This window comes from Bos indicus, chromosome 2 (genome assembly GCF_029378745.1).
Source record: "Bos indicus isolate NIAB-ARS_2022 breed Sahiwal x Tharparkar chromosome 2, NIAB-ARS_B.indTharparkar_mat_pri_1.0, whole genome shotgun sequence".
In the NCBI taxonomy this organism is placed as follows: domain Eukaryota; kingdom Metazoa; phylum Chordata; class Mammalia; order Artiodactyla; family Bovidae; genus Bos; species Bos indicus.
Window position 1 is genome coordinate 22,230,026 of NC_091761.1, and position 14,853 is coordinate 22,244,878.

At 41.5% G+C, this 14,853-nt stretch overlaps 1 long non-coding RNA gene across 1 annotated transcript in view; it reads right to left on the reverse strand.

Moving 5' to 3' along the window:
- The window catches only part of LOC139187174 (uncharacterized), an 89,760-nt gene that overhangs the window by 42,168 nt on the left and 32,739 nt on the right, over positions 1-14,853 (reverse strand). The window contains exon 4 of the long non-coding RNA XR_011570787.1: positions 5,559-5,690. This is a non-coding gene — a long non-coding RNA (uncharacterized lncRNA). The remainder of the gene's footprint in view (positions 1-5,558; positions 5,691-14,853) is intronic.

Sequence of the window (14,853 nt, forward strand, 5' to 3'; positions counted from 1 at the left end):
TACTGCTAAACACCACTTGTTGTTTTACTTACCCAACAAGTTACCCAAAGTTACTGAGCACCTACAATTCTATGAAAAAACAAAAAACCAAAAAAACATGGGATTCGGTTAAGGAAACAATAGGTAGAGTTTCCTCTCAGAGCACCAGAGTTACATATGAGGGACAGACCTACAGGAAGCCCATAGACAGGATGGGTTGAAAGTGGAGTGAAGGCCCAGTGATGGTCCACAGCTTTGGGCCTGTGCTTCCAAAGACAAAAGACATTTCCATTAGGATAATGATGGCAGTGCTTCTCTTTTCTCTTTTCCCCCCCTTTTTAAAGACACAACTATCAAGATTCAGTCCGTTTACAGCTTGACTACTGAATAGAAAAATGTGTCTATAAAATACCTTGTAGTTATAAAAAGGGGTAAGGCTCACAGAAGCAGATAAATATATCTATTCACCTGTCCCAAGCCATTAACAATCTTATATCCAAGAACTGTCTGTCCTCTTCTAAACTTTATTTCTAATATTCTGGCTACATAATCAGATTAAAAAATTTTCAGAAGATCAAAGTCCTACCTCCATGAAAAACTATCCTTAAGCACAAACATTCTTTATGGCATTTCAGACCAGCTCTGAGACTCTGAACCAGAAAGATGGTTGCAAGTGCATTTATCTGGGGTAGCAAACAGTAGATTCAAGTAAAAGTTACGTGTCAATGCAGTTTGGCAAGTATCTCCTGAGTGCCTTTCATGTGCCTGGCTCACTGCACTAAGGACACCAAAGATAGCAGAGATTCTGGTACGTTCTCCAAGCCACTGCTGCTGCTGCTAAGTCACTTTAGTCATGTCCAACTCTGTGCGACCCCATAGACAGCAGCCCACCAGGCTTCCCGTCCCTGGGATTCTCCAGGCAAGAACACTGGAGTGGGTTGCCATTTCCTTCTCCAATGCATGAAAGTGAAAAGTGAAAGTGAAGTCACTCAGTCATGTCCAACTCTTAGCGACCCCATGGACTGCAGCCTACCAGGTTCCTCTGCCCATGGGATTTTCCAGGCAAGAGTACTGGAGTGGGGTGCCATTGCCTTCTCCGTCTCCAAGCCACAGTGTCAGACAAACAGCAAGCCTGCTGCCTGATCCACCACTTGTACACAGCGAGCCTGCCCCCAGTGGGCTCAAATGTTGCTCTTTGCTCTTACCTATCTCCAAAGCTGAACACTGACCCTGCCTTCTTCCTTTCAGTGACTTTTCCAAGATAAGCTACGCTCAACTACTTAAATGCATCACGTTATGCAATTTTAAAGGCTTTGAATTTTATTGTGCTAATGGACATTTAAATTACTCAGAATTCTGATCAGGTAGTTTTTCCTAGGGAGGTAGGCTCTGCCTTACTGTATATAAGTATTGACCATGTTGAAATGCCTTCTAGGCAGGATCCCTATGGGAAGATGTTTCCACTGAAAACATAGGTAATTCTGCTTATTTAGCAAAGGAGAAGGGACACCACCTGAGACATGTCCAAAACAATGAGACGTGTGAGGAAAACCTCCAAGTAGGCAGAGAAGTTGGAAGGGGTTGTGCCATAATTAAGGTGATCATATTTTCCTAAACAGACCCAAGGGCAGATGGCCTGACACATGGTCTGAAAACATGATTATTTGAATTCTGGGAGGTATGATCACCATCTTCACAGTGAATGAAGCCAGTGAGACCGGCAGCTGTTCAGGGTGAAAGTCATCAACAATGAGTCTCTGTACTCTGAAGGATCCATAGGAATGGGTGGGAAGCCTGCTGATGTCATCCACTTATTAGCCAGGGCTTCTTCACACAGCACAAAGGAGGTTTGTTACCAAGGGTTTCATGGAACCACTCACTGTCATCACCTTGTTTGCAAGGACAAAGGTGCAATCTACAACTGACCGAAAAACAATAAAACTTTGCTTCCAACAGTCTGGGAATGCAAAATACAAGCAGGAGCATCATGTTATTTATCAATTAAAAAAAAAAAATAGAACTGGGAACAAGCACAGGACAGATCATCAGCTATCCTTTGCTTTTTTCAGTTCTATAGCTGCTCCTTAGATTTCAAACATCATACCTTTTAAAAAAATTAAATCCTCATCACTGCCCGATAACTTTGTGCATTCAATTTGAACACTGGGAATTGTCTTCTTGCAAAGGAGTAGATTCAGACATTCCAGTTCTCCTACTTAATATGGATATTATGTCCAGCAAAATGTAACAGGAGAAGTTTCCCTTTGTTGCCAACACTCAAAGTCAACTCTTGGTTATGTGCTTTGAGGACGAGACGGGAAAATATTTCAACTCCAATTCTTATCACCAACACAGAAGGTTTAGGCCTCTATCTCTACTTTTAAGATGCTGTGTGCTTTTTCAATTTGTATCTAATCAAAAACTGATTTGATTTAAAATATGACATCAAAACAAGTTAATTTTGATGATTCAATGATTTGTGCTATCTGTATCATCATGTTAGCTCTAGTAGTGTGCTTAACAAAGACTTTGACTCAAGATAAAAGTTTATAGGGGTTTCCCCCCCTATATCAGGGCTTTAAATAGTGAACAGAAACACAAAAGAAATTTATTTGAATATACCTGGTGTGTTATTTATAGCTGCAAATGATCAACTGAAAGTGGTTTAAATACACCTTTTAAAATAATCTCACATAAGAAGTCTGGAGGCATGGCATTTGCAAGGTTGTCTAATCCAGTGGCTCCATGACTTACTGAGCGTCTGGACTCATCCCACATTTCCATCCCATCATCCTGGACACATTGGTGTTAATCCTTAAGCTTACTCCCTATGGTCAGAAGATGGCCACTGAACACCAAATAACAACCTCACACTTCATGTAAAACACCAAAGATGACAAGAATCCTCATAAAGAAGGAAAGAGTTTCCCAGAAACCAGGCACTTTGGAAAAAGTGGCCAGACTTTTTAACAGGAAGCAGGCTCTGTCAGTGCATTAGACAGGTGAGACGGATGGTAGTTGAACAGACAACCAGCAATATCACCACAGGTGGGAATTGAGAAAATGCTTACTTACATATATTGAGGTTAATGGAACCTTCTGTGAGATGAGCTTACAACTGAGTAACCATTTCCTAATCAGTTAAAATAGTACAAAGGAGAGGATATGTATATGAGGTATGTCTAAGGTGCATATAGCTTGATAGTTAAGTTGAGGGGCAGTCAAAAATGAACAATTTTCTAGTCAATGCCTGCTACAATCATATGCTTTCCAATGAAATTACGTAAGCTTGGAATTATATTATATAACCTACAAAGTGTCTTGCCAAAAAAGCCAAGCCAAGTCAGATTAAACTTCTAGAGCTAATATTCAGCTTACAGGATGTACAGGGAATAAAGGAATTTGTTAAGCAACATCTCAGTGAACTAATCAGCAAAATCCAAAAATGGAGGGAATTTAAACCTGATTAGATATTTGATCATATTAAGGAATTTTTATCAATATTTTTGAGTACTATTAAAGTATTGTGGCTATGTTTTGTTTTGCAAGTACACCTCTTTACTTTGCTAGTCACTTAATCCAAACTGAAGCTATGTTTTTAAAAAGAATGCATATCTTTTAGAGACACATGCTAAAATACTTACCACAGAAATAAAATGACATCTGAGATTTACTTCAAATGCCTCAAAATAACCCAGTGGGAGTAAGGGTGGAGGTTAAAGTTGGGGAAATGACAAGCTAGGAGGATTTATAGTCACTTATTCCCTAGCAGTAAAGCCTCTTCATTCTGAGAAGGTATAATATAAATCTAGTGCACACAGAACCAAGAAACTTAATTCTTAGGTTTCATTTGCTTTCTCTAAGTGCAGCAAAACCAAAAATTTAACCTCTTCACAGCAATCAGCCAGTTTTGCTCCAACAGAAACTCAATTCAAAAAAAAAAAAAAAAAAATGCAACATGCACACAATAAACAGCACAGACAGGATTCAAATTCTCAAAAATGAGTGATGAAGACACCCTCTAAGCTCCAGATTGTTTGCAAAAGTTCCATGAGCTCGGCCCCCAGTAAACCATCTAAGTAATACAGGACAAAGCTGTGATCTGATACATTTAGGTATTTTCTCAGCTATAATCTAAGCCATCTCCTAGACTTCTACTTAAGTCATCTTGAGACTACCTCAAGAAACTAGTTTAGTTCTCCCTTTTACCAGGGTGAAATAGTAACCAGAGGCAGGGAAAAGTTGGGGTGGGAATTGTCCAGCAAGGACCATAAAGGGCTGAAGGAGACAATTGTTACCTGGGTATTGTTCTACCTTAACAACCTTTTTACTCTCTGACTCCATCCCTCTTCATCTCCCACCTGGGCTTGTATTGTGCTCACATCCTCTGGCTTCCCCAAGCCTTTCTCATCTCTTCCCTCTAAATTTTCAGTACTCCCAAACTCAATTATAAATTGCAAAATTAAGGTTCCAATTACAGTAACATGTAATAAAGCACTACTAGAATCTTAGATTTGGTTGATCCCCTCAAGCCATCTCCCATCAGAATTCTAATTTCCATTCTCTCCACGTGCTGACTTAATCTGTTAGGATTCTAATGGACATTCTCAGCTCACAGTCCTAAGGGCCCATCATCTCATGTTCTTTCTCATCAGAATGCTCAGAGGTTGCATCCTAGAGAGGTAGTTATTAATATGCCTTCAATAACAGAAGCTAAGGAGGGGCTACGAAGAAGAGAAAGGCATGCCTGATCATTCTGATTTACTTTAATGTAATAATGATTCCCAGTTAAAGGAATAATTTGGTTAGTGCTTGGGACCGAGCATGGTACAATTACTTGAACAAGGTACCGGTGAGCTTTGCTCCTCTGCTGCTGCTGTCACTTCAGTCATGTCCGACTCTGTGCAACCCCATAGACAGCAGCCCACCAGGCTCCCCCGTCCCTGGGATTCTCCAGGCAAGAACACTGAAGTGGGTTGCCATTTCCTTCTCCAATGCGTGAAAGTGAAAAGTGAAAGGGAAGTCACTCAGTCATATCCGACTTTTAGTGACCCCATGGACTGCAGCCTACTAGGCTCCTCCATCCATGGGATTTTCCAGGCAAGAGTACTGGAGTAGGGTGCCACTGCCTTCTCTGCTACCTTGATGAAAATTTTGTCACAGAAATCAAGACGCAGGCTTTACAATGTATATGATATAAGGTTCATGTAATCTAGACAGTTCCATAAAAGTTATTCCTTCACGGTGGTTAAGATGACTTAGGACACCCCCAGTTCTAATTTTATACCCCGCCTCTCAGATAATATGGAAATGTTTCAAACCATCGGACTTTGGGGCAGGAATATATTCTAGAACAAGTCTCTAAACCTTACTGGTCATCAGAATCACCTAGGATTTTTCCCCCCATGTCCTGAAGCCCTACTGAATCAGATCCTTAACCAGAGTAGTGGCTAAAGAAAGTAAGTAACTGAGGTAGGAATGTTTTTAAACTCTCCATGAAATTCTATTATTGGTCAGGTTTGGGTACTATGTTGAGAGCACATAGTACCTCCCAGTACCTTCTGAGTCATGCCACTTACCTGCTCAGAAACATAAAGGAGACAGAGAAGCCCCAGCCTGCTTCCCACCTGCCTGACAAAGTGCTTCGCTTCTCTGCAGTCCAGGCCACCCAATTCAGCTATTCCTACTTCCATGCAAGCAGGTGATTCCTCCTGTAGAAAAAAAATAATAATACATTTACTAGGACTCTAAATATGGAGCTTTACAAATAGCTAGTTTCATTTACCAATGAAAACATTTTTGCAAGGTTGGTATCACCATCATTTTGTAGCTGGAAAACCTGGGGCAGAGATGATTCAAGTGTGATTTTGCCCGGTTTCCCCCGTGGTTCACGGAGAGCAGATCTGGAACCCAGCACTGTGGGACAGGAGTTACTGACGTAGTCACTTATACCCTGTTCCCACCTCTGTTGGAGACTTACTGGATAGAAGGAAAATAAGATTTCCCCCTTCCTTTCCTCTCTGGAAGGAAACCTAGCTTTTTATTCCAAAGCTCAGGACTCTCTCATGCTTTAGGTGTAAGAACTTTAAGAGCTTCTTTATGGTTGAGAATTCTTGGCTCTTCCAGAAAAGAAGCTGGAATTATCCTCAAGAGGGAGGACATGGAAGGCAGTGTTTCACAGGGAAGACAGCTGTGTCCCTACCCTGAGAAAATGGGTTCCCAGAGGCTGGAGTCAGGCATGGACATGACTTGCACCCAAGTGTGTAGAGCAAGTCAGTTTTCCACTGCACCACCACAGCTGCAAAAAGGCAAAGGACGCTCTACCCTCAACCGAACTCAGGCAGCTGTCCCACCTCAAAGGGGAATCCCAGAAAGAAAAACGGAACTAACATTCACTTCACACACACAGTATACCTAGAACGTCCGCCCTCGAGCTCAGGGCACCTTGAGAGCCTTCAGGAGCGAATGGTGGCCCTGCCTGGGCAAGTTTCCCTTTTCTTTCCCATCCCCCAGAGCTAGCTACTGAGATGCACAAAAGGCTATACTGTATACAGAGCCCTTGGGGTCACACTCAGAGACCTTAACTACCTGCTCATGGAATGTGCTCATCTGCTCACAGATTCATAGCATCTGATTCATCAAAATAAATAAATAAGATGAGTGAAAGAGGCCAGACATGACAGAACACAAACCCTATATTCGATTATACAAAGTCCAAAAATGGACTAAAAACCGACCCAAAATGATAGTGGTTAGTACAATAGTTACCTTTGGCCAGGTACCAATTGGGAGGGGGCCCAAGGGAGCCTTCAAGGGGGCTAGAAACATTCTTTGGCTTGATCCAGATAGTAAATACTCAGGTGTAAACACGTGAAAATTCATTGAGCTGTGCCTTTAAGATATGTACACGTTACTGTTATGCAAGCGTTAACTCCACAAAATAAGTGCATGATAAAAGCAAATTAGCCAACAAACTTGGATACTAAACAATAACCTACAAGATCCACCAGCTTCAGCTTGCCTGCTACTGGGGCCACTTAATCCTCTCTTGCTGACTCAATCCTTTTCTTGTTCCTAAAATCAATCTGGCTCCCTCCACCAAAACCACACAGGAAATTTTGAAAGGCAAAGGAGAGCACTCAGCCCAATAGGGTAATCTGCAGCATGATGTGGGTGTGCAGACGTGACAGCCAGACTGCCCAGGTTCAAAATCCCTCCTCTGCCACTTTATGATTACAGCCTTAAGCGGCTTACTTAAATTCCCTATTCCGGCTTACTTAAATTCCCTATTCCTCAGTTTCCTGATCTGTGTAATAGGTTTAAAAGTTGGGATTAAACAAGATTAATCCATGTAAAGGCATTCAGTAAATACCCAATATTGCCAAGCCTATGATAAGCACATTGCCAATATTTTCTCATTTAATTCTTAGAGCAACCTTGTCTGATAGATGGTGTTAACCCCATTTTAAAACGAAAAAACGGAAGCTCTTAGAGGTGAAACTTGCCTAAGTCTACCTGGTTGGAAAGGGGCAAAATTGGGGTTTGAACTCAGGTCTGTTCTGTCTTTTCCTGTTAGGGGGCTTACCTGAACATCACCTGGGTCCTCCTAAACCCTGTGTTCCACTGGCCTCCTCCTGTGCCTCCCTGCTGAGACTTGACCACATGGCCCACCCTTCAGGGAACTTTCTAGTCCTTCAGATTCTGCCTGAGCCCCAGGTTCAGAGTAATCAGCCTAAGTAATCGGCATCAATTGGATCAAGATGGTGAATTGAACACATAAGATCACGTTCCCTTCCACCCCAGTTTTCTTACAATGACAGGTGCAAAGCGTTTTTAAAGAAGAAATTCACATAGCACTGTTAAACAGGAAAAGGCACTATTATCAGAAAAACTTGAAATATTTGAAAGATAAAATTTAACAACATTGGAAGAGTGAAGAAAAATCACATCCCCAAACTGGCTGCTGAAAAACCAAATAAATGATTAAAACAATGGAAAGAGCAAGTCGAGTTCCACACTCGGAGGGACATTTACAATAATACAGAAGGCAGCTCTGAATCAACCAACAGGGTACCTTATTAAAGAACTGTATTCAGAACATGGGGTCCATTGGCCTTCCCCTGCCCCTAAACTAGCAGAAAGAAAACATCAGAGGGACATCAGAGAGTGATGGGATGCAAGAAGACAGGAGGAAGTGTTAGATGACAAAGTAGCTCCTCAAGGCTCACAGTGTTCACAGCCGGCCCCCAGAGTGAGGCCTTCCATTGCTCTAGCATCAAAACAGAGAAACAGTGCAAATGTGTGGTGTACCGGTTTTCTATTGTGGCCATAACAATCTTCCACCGTGGCTTCAAACAGCACAAATTTATCACTTTACTGTTCTGTAGATTAAAAGTCCAGGACTAAACTCAAGGTGCCAGCATTCCTTTCTGGACATTAGGGGAGACTTTGGTTTTTGCGTTTTCCAGCTACCAACAGCCACCACATACCTTAGCTCATGGCCCCCTTCCCCCATCCTCAAAGACAGTAACACTGCGTCTCTCTGACCCCTCTGTATTAGTCACGTCTCCCTCTGATCACAGCTGGGAGAGCTTCTCTGCTTTTAAGGAATCATGTAATTGGGCCCACCTGGATAATACAGGCTAATCACCTTTTCTCAAATTGTCTAACTTAATCATATTTGCAAAGTCTCTTTGCCATTTAAAGGAACATGTTTATAAGTTCCAGGCATTAAGCTATGGACATCTTTCCGGGCATTTTTCTGCCTCTCACATGTGTTTACTGGGTGCCTGGCAGATAACTCTGCTTTCTGGTTTGGCAATTGGAGTGTTAACTGTTCCATCCAGGACCTGAATTTGGAGTGACCACAAAGACTGGCAGCAATGACCTAACCAGACTGTTCCTACAGAGTATCCTTGTTTGTGGCCCCATTGGATCCTGCTGGTTTTCCAAGCTTGATTTTCGGCCTTCAAGGTAATTCTGTGAGCTGCCCAATAACCTGCCAATAAAATGTTTTTTACACAAATTAGCCAGAGCCAGTTTCTGTTACTTATAATCAGAGAAGAGGCAGATTAGCATCAGACTTCTCATCAGCAATCTTGGGTGCTAAATTCTGAAAGAAAATGATTTCATACCTAGAAATCTATAAAGGCAAACTTACAATCAAATATGAGAGCAAAATTGGAGACATTTTTAACATACAAGGATTCAGAAGTTTTGCCACAATCATACTATCTCTAAAATAATTACAGTACTCAGAAATGCACTCAAAAAAAAACAACAATGTCAAAAGATAGTCCAAAGAAACAGACACTGTGAGACAAAAGAGAAAAAAAACTGAGTCAAAACCAACAGTAAAACTTGACTAGAACATGTATAACCATGAGAAAACTTGATCAGTCTAATAAAAGACAGCAAGAAGAAACAGAAAAAAAAAACTGAATAGAAAACATAAGCCAAGATAATATGAGTATATTTAAATATATTAGTAATACAAAATGTGAATGAGTTAAGTTCCCATATTAAAAAACCAAGTTTTGATCTGGATTTTAAAAAATCCAGCTATATGTCATTACAATTAAAAAGAAAGATGGCTATTTCCAGATGATAAAAATCACAATTCACTAACAAGACATGAGAGTCAAAACACTTATTCTCTTAATACAGAATTATTAAATTCTACAAGCAGAAGGCCTTAGAAATATGAGATTAGGGCTTCCTTCCCTGGTGGTCCAGCGGTTAAGAATCTGCCTTGCAATGCAGGGGACACTGGTTCCATCCCTGGTCTGGGAGGATTCTACATTCCACGGGGCAACTAAGCTTGTGTGCTGCTACCACTGGAGCCTGGGAGAGCCCACGGCCGCAGCAAGAGAGGCCACTACAGCGAGAAGCCTGTGCACCACAACCAAAGAGCAGCCCCTCACTCCACAACTAGAGAACACCCTCATGCAGCAATGAAGACCCAGTGCAGCCAAATAAATAAATACTAAATAGTTTTTAGAAAAAGAAATACAAATTGATCAATCTATATTGATGTTAGAAAACTTTAATACATCTCTTTGAGAAATTCATAAACCAAACAAAAAAAATATTTTAAGCTAGTGCATTTGAGTAATGCATATAACCACTTGGAACTATGCCTTGCTGCTCACACTGTTCACTAAACCCTGGGCAGATAAGGCGTGACCAGGGAAGTTGGAAAAAGACTTGAGGAGCTGTGGGGACTGCAGACATATTTATCCTCTCTGGGCAGGCGCAGCAGCAACAGGGAGTCTTCAAAGACTACTGATACACTAAATCAGACCAATGTGGTCCATGGCCAAGTGGGCACGCAGGCACAGGGCTACCAAGGTCAGCGATATTATTGTTTACAGACACAAGGTATGAGGCCATGAGAGAGTGGGACAGGAGAGCCTGGCTGACTCTGTGTTGTCAGTTCATTTCCTCACAAACTACACCCTTGTAAAGGTCCCAGGGACTTCCATCACACAAAAGCCAGCTGTCTTCATCTTACTCCATCTCTCAACAGTAATCGACACTTGATGCCCCCTCTCCCCAAAGTGCTTTCTACCCGAGCTCCAGAGATGCCATGTTGTCCTAACTCTCCTACTGCTTTGAGGAGCCAGCATGCCCACAGCTGCTTGGCTGGTCCTCCTCCTATTCCCGAGGTAGTCCAGGCTCAGTTTCTTCTTTTTTCTCTCTTTACACAACTTTCCTAGGTGGTCTCACCCAGTTCTCAGTCTTTAAGTGTCATCCCTATGCTAATGACTCCCAGATTTACTTCTCTAGTCCTAAACTTTCCCCTGAGCTCTGGATTCCTGAATCCAGCTTTACTTGAATATGTAACAGGCATCCCAAATTTAACATGTCCCAAACTGAATGCTTGAGTTTCCCTACATACAAAAATTTTCCCTACATACAAAAAATTTCCCTACATACAAAAACTCTCCTAAAATTTGTGTTGTCTCAGATTTTTTTTTATTGTGCTAAAATACAAATAACATATCATTTACTGCTGTAACCATTTTAAAGTATAAAATTTCATGACATTTAGTATATTGACTGGAAAAGGCAATGGCAACCCACTCCAGTACTCTTGCCTGGAAAATCCCATGGATGGAGGGGCCTGGTGGGCTGCAGTCCATGGGGTCGCTAGGAGTCGGACACGAGTGAGCGACTTCACTTTCACTTTTCACTTTCATGCATTGGGGAAGGAAATGGCAACCCACTTCAGTGTTCTTGCCTGGAGAATCCCAGGGACAGGGGAGCCTGGTGGGCTGCCATCTATGGGGTCACACAGTGTCGGATAAGACTGTAGCGACTTAGCAGCAGCAGCAGCGGTTTATTAACAATGTTGTACAACTACCTCTATTGTCTGGCTCCAGAATTTTTTCATCACCCCAAATGGAAACCTCCATTAAGCTGTCACTCTCGAGTTCTTCCTCCCACCCTGCTGCTGCTGCTGCTGCTAAGTCGCTTCAGTCGTGTCCGACTCTGTGAGACCCCATAGACGGCAGCCCACAAGGCTCCTCTGTCCCTGGGATTCTACAGACAAGAACACTGGAGTGGGTTGCCATTTCCTTCTCCAATGCATGAAAGTGAAAAGTGAAAGTGAAGTCGCTCAGTCGTGCCGAACTCTTAGCGAGCCCCTGCCAAATACCAATCTATTTTCTGACTCTATAGATTTGCTTATTCTGGATATTTCACACACATGGAAACATACAATATGTAGACTTTTGTGTCTGGCTTCTTTTCACTTAGCATAATGTTTTCTAGCTTCAGCCATGTTGTAGCATGTATCGGTATGGCGTTTCTTTTCATAGCTGAATAATAGTTCACTGTACGGATTATTACACTTTGTTTATCTTTTCATCTGTCGATGCATGTTGGGCTATTCCACTCGTGCACACCAAAGTTCTTCCAATGCCCCCTACTGTCTCCCTCATCAATCATCTCTCTCTCAGTCGGTGACGCTACCACTGACCCAGTTGTTTAGATCCCAAAGCAAGGAGTCATCCTTGACTTCTCTCTGCCCCTGGTCCCACCCCACCCCAATATCCAAACCATCAGCTAGCCCTAACTGTTACAACATCCAGCTAGGTCCCAATTTGGGTCACATTTCCACACTTTCCTGGCTCCCACCTAGTCCAAGTTACTGTCCCTCTGGCCACAACTAAAGATCATTTTGCTCCCTTTCCTTCCCCTCCCATTCATTTCCTGACAACAATCAAAATTATCTTCTGTAAATATTAATCAGCTTATGCCACAGCAGCGCTGAAGACCCTTCAATGGCTTCCCATTACACTGGAATAAAATCTAAATGTCTTGCTATAGCCAACAAGGTCCGTATGAACCAGTCCCAGCCTACCTCTGTATCTTGCATACATTCTCCAGCCACATTAGTCTCTCTTGGAGTCTCTCCCACACCAAGCATCTTCCTGATTTAGGGCCCTTCTACTCTCAGAACTTCTGCCTGAACACACACACGTTCCCCTTAAACTTTGCTTGGCCTCCTCCTCACCTCTGCAGAGAGTCCTTCCCTGATTCTCCTTTATGAACTAGAGCTCTTACCCCTCATCTCTCTAAGCTCTTATCTGTTGGGTTTTCCTCTCATACAACTTAGATAGAATGCTATAAAATTGTATATTTATATCTGTTTGTTATGTCTTCCCCTACAAGAATGTAAGTTCTAAGACAGTAAGTATTTTGCCTTCAGCCAAATCCCCAGGGCCTAGAGCAGTACCTAGCATATATGAGGCATCCAGTAAATACTTGTTGCTTGAATAATGAATGAATTGCATTATATACACACACAGAAAGAGTACTTTGTGCTCAGTAAACAGAATATCCATCCTTTGAAATATCCTTGAACATTGAGTAGGTCATGAAGCACTCTTAAGCATGTTGGTGAGAGCATAAATTACTGTTAGCTTTCTGGTGAATAATTTGCTACTGTTTACCCAATTTTAAAATGCAAATATCCTTTGAACCAGTGCGTGCCTGCTCAATTGCTCAGACATGTCTGACTCTTTGTTACCCCATGGACTGCAGCGTGTTTCCATGGAATTTTCCAGGCAAGAGGTTGACATTTCCCACTCCAGGGGATCTTCCTGATTCAGAGAATGAACCCACATCTCTTGTGTCTCCTGTATTGGCAGGCGGATTCTTTACTACTGCACCACCTGGGAAGCTCATCCTTTGAACTAGTTGCTGCTGCTACGTTGCTTCAGTCGTGTCTGACTCTGTGCGACCCCGTAGACAGCAGCCCACCAGGCTCCCCCGTCCCTGGGATTCTCCAGGCAAGAATACTGGAGTGGGTTGCCATTTCCTTCTCCTAGTACCATATATTAAAAAGTCGTTCCTTTCCCCATGAATTTGATTGGCACTTCTGTGATAAATCAAATAATCTTCTATATGTGAGCCTATTTTTGCACCCTATTCTGTTCTGCTCATCTGTTATCTATCTGATCAATTTCAGTGATGGTTGGAGATTCACATGGATCTAAGGAAAGTTTCTTTTCCACAATGTAATTTTTTTTCTATTGTTCTATGTCCTAGAACTGATTACTTTATAGAATAATAGATGTAGTAAAGATTTAATATTACAGTAATATAGAGAATACTTTTGGTTTTGGTAGGAAGATTTTTACAGTATTTGGAATATTATTATAGGACATTGTTTTCCTGCACCTTGATGTGTATCTGAGGTCAGGGAGTAACATTTTTTTAAATTAAAGGAACTGCCACTTTGCTTTTTAATATTCTTGTTCAATTTCCTCTCCCCTCCAAAAACTCCCAAGAGACACTGAAATGATACAAATATGTTGCAAATAACACTGAAAAAGAGATATGTTTTGAATGGCACATTGAATAATACGTTTTGGTATTAGACTAAAGAGTAAAATATCTTATTAAACCAGTTCTTGGTTTGAGAAATCGTTGCTGTGTTCTATGGTGCTGAAGCAACTGAATATACAACCATGTGGAATCATAGACAAGACTTAAACTCTCTGTCATGTGAGGGGCTCTCGAAAAGCTGACTTAGTTGTCCATTATGTGAACAGGAAGAAGAGGGAGCCAAGGAACCTCCTCTGGTAATGTTTAGACCACTTGGGAACATAGTTGTTAACTACAGCATTATCACCAGGACAACAGATAAAACTATCCTAACAAGCCTTAACAAGACAGGGGTCACTGAAGGTTATGTTCACATGACATGGCAATAATTTCTAAAATCTCTAGCATCTACAAGAGCCCTTTGTTCAAATAATAATTCCAGTGACAGATTTATATTAGAGAGAACATGATGAACTGGTAGCAGTTACAAATAGATGTGCAAGACTTTACGTAGGAAACAAGACTGGTGTCCTTATGAGAGTTCACATGTAACACCTAACTTCATCAAATCCTTTAACCAAATTTTAAGATGAGCAAGAATGTCTCTCCCTTTGTAGCTGCAGTAGAAAAGAAACATCTTTTTCATCTCTTTACTAGATTTTTTTTTGTTGAATGATGAAGTTCTATATTTTCAAAGTCAATCTCTGAAATATCATAAGTTAGCATTAAAAGAACACAGACCTGTTGGGGCTCAGGTTTAAAATGGGAAAATTGATTGTTAGGATTTGACTTGAAAATAGTGAAACCATAAGCAATTCATCTTCCACACTACAGAAGAACAAGAGTCCGACTGACATTTTACTTCTTATCAGAAACAAGGTACTAATGCACAATGAGGAAAAGCTCCCAAGTTCTTTGGCGACATAATTATAAGCTAGAATGTTGTATCCAGACAAACACAATTAAGTGTAAAAGTAGAAGACACTTTCAAGCTGCACAGACTTGGAATATTTATCTCTTAAATGCTCATTTGGGGGA